Source organism: Brassica oleracea, unplaced genomic scaffold (genome assembly GCF_000695525.1).
Source record: "Brassica oleracea var. oleracea cultivar TO1000 unplaced genomic scaffold, BOL UnpScaffold00971, whole genome shotgun sequence".
Classification (NCBI taxonomy): Eukaryota; Viridiplantae; Streptophyta; class Magnoliopsida; order Brassicales; family Brassicaceae; genus Brassica; species Brassica oleracea.
In genome coordinates this window covers 4167-7236 of record NW_013617560.1, presented here as the reverse complement: position 1 = coordinate 7236, position 3070 = coordinate 4167, and positions in this window count along the sequence as shown.

The window sequence follows — 3070 nt, the reverse complement described above, 5'->3', positions numbered from 1 at the left end:
AAAAAAAAAAAAAAAAAAAAATAAACTAACATTTGTTTTGTTATGATTGTTTCAAAAAAAATAATAAATAATAATATTTTTTTCTATAGGTTCAGTTTAAAATCAATAAACAAAAGTGCTGAATGTGAAAAAAATATATTTTTGGAAAAAAAATCCTAATATCATTTTTTTAGAAAGAATCCTAATAGCGCATTTAATTAATTTCTTACCTGCTTCCTGTAAAAATCATAATATTAAAAACATTGAAGTACACACCACTAAAAAACATGTTTTCAGTGCCAAAAAAGACAATCAGGTGAACAAACGCATCTATTCGTTCATGATCCCCCATTTCTCCTGGAGTGTTCATAATAAATGTTTGGCAGTTTTTCAGGAATGGTTAAATATAGTCTACTTTGTGCCTTTGATTTTCTCTTGTGATCAAGGTTTCAACAAATACATTCATCAATTTTTGTTACTCACGGTACAGAAATTACACAAAATTTCAAGAAATAACGTTGAGTATCAATGATGAAGTCATAAATTTACCCGACGATTTATGTGAAGACGCATCAGAGAGGAGGATAGCTAGGGATTTCAAAATGGATAAAAACTAATGGGTCAATCCAAACTAATCCAAACCATGGATCTTAATGGACATAAATGGATTAATAGATAAAATGAGTTAATGGACTGAGTGGATTGGGTAAAAATGGTTTGAATTGTAATGAATAATGAGTTATCCATAACCAAACCAATAAAAATCTATAACAAACATAAACTCAAATCAGATATTTAAAGGAAAAATAACCAAACCAAATTTCTAAACCAGATTTACTACACCAAATTTTAACTTTCATCATAATTTTTTTTTTTTGCCAAAACCATAAAACCAAATTTTCAACAAAACTATAAATTTATTTTTTCCATCAAAAGCGCTAAATCTCATTTTTTGCCAAAACCGTAAAATCGTATTTTCACCAAATCCGCAAAATCATGTATTCCAGCAAAAACTGCAAAATAATGTTTTTTCGCCAAAACCGCAAAAGCGTGTTTTCCAGCCAAAACCTCAAAATTGAGTTTTCCCACAAGAATCACAAAATTTAGTTTTCCTGTCAAAACCACAAAATTGTGTTTTCCCACCGAAATTACAAAATTGATTTTTCCACCAAAATTGTAAAATTGTGTTTTCGCATCATGACCATAAAATTGAATTTTCCCGCCTAAACTGCAAATTGAGTTAGAACCGCTAAATTATGTTTTCTTGCCAAAAACCGCAAATTCGTGTTTCCAACCAAAACCGTAAAATTGAATTTTTTTTCCTCAAAATGTATAATTGAACTTGCCTTCCAAAACCGCAAAATCGTGTTTTCCTGCCAAAACCATAAAATAAAGTTTTCCTCCTTTTGGACAAAAAACAAGCTTTCCTGCAAAAATCGCAAATTGAGTTTTTTCGCCAAAAACAAAAATTTAGTTTTCCCGCCAAAACCCGTCAAATTGAGTTTTTCGGCTAAAACCACAAAATCATTTTTATTCCGCCAAAATCATAAAATCATTTTTATTCCGCCAAAATCATAAAATCACTTTTCCCGCCAAATCCGTAAAATTGAGATTTCCACCAAAACCACAAAATCTTGTTTTCCCGTAAAAAGAGTAAAATTGAGTTCTACGCCAAAACCACAAAAATTGTATTTGACACACTGCAAAAATCTTGTTTTCCAGCAAATCATGTTTTCCCGCCAAAACCGTAAATTTTCTTTCCCTCCAATATTGTAAAATTGAGATTCCCGCCAAAACCAGAAATGGTGTATTCGTCTAAAAACCGTAAAATTAAATTTTCTCGCCAAAATCGCAAAATTTTTGTTTGCCCGCCAAACCGTTAAATATAGCTTCTTACTAAAATCACATTCTTGTGTGTTTTCCTCCATATAAGAAAATTGTTTTTATCCACCAAAACAATATATTTGTGTTTATCTTAAGTCTAAGGAATATTTTATTTTCTGCCCCTAAAATAATACTTTTTACTTAATAACTCCTAGGTGATTACCCGTGCACATGCGTGGGATGGAATATATATTCTAATAATTGTTGAATATGAGCTTTGACCGTTTAACCATAATTATATCATTTCATAAGCCCTATACAGATTAATCTGAATATCTATTAAATGTAATTTTTACTCATATATATGGTTTTATGATCATTTATATTTTATAACCAAAAATTTTAAACTATAGATCATAAAAATTTTAGTGTGAGACTTTTAACCATTTTCTTTATTTATAGTCGTTTAAAAATTCAAAATATAACATATTAGAAAAAATCTAAAATTTTATTGTATGGTTCATATGATTGTTTAATTTATTTTAATAATATAAAAATTAAATAAAAAGGATGGAAGATACAAAAATTATTATCAAATATTTATTATTCAAACGCATTAATTGATATATATATATTTATATATCGAATTTGGATCAACTATTTTTCCAATTGAATCTAATGCTGCCACGTAGGATTAATTGAGTACTCAATTGATTGACACCTAAGCATGAGCTTTTTTAAATATTAAAAACTTGAGGTTACATTTTTTCAAATGTTCCTCAATTAATATATAGGAGATTCTACATTTGTATTAATGTATGCTACACTCTCTTTCATGGTAATGCGCGGGTATAAATTTTCGGTTTATGGTTATTTATTTAACTAAGTGATGTATTTGTAATATTTGATGTATTATATTCACCAAGTAAATAATTTTTTTGGCATCTTAAACCATTTATTTATGATGAATATTCGATATCATATACAAAATTGAACAAATAGACGTAATTAGAGAATTGTAAACGATATATAAAAACAATGGTTATTAATGTAAAATATGAAGAAATATTATATCATGACTTAGTATGGCATAAAAGATTATAAATTAGTTATACATGTTTAAAGAAAATAAAATGATTTTTAAACTTCTATGAAAAATTTAACATATAAAAAAGGATGATGAATTAGTCATCAAATTGTAAATAATTTCATACTTTTGTTAATAATAAATTATTTATAGTCTTTGTTTTTCGTCAAGATAATTATT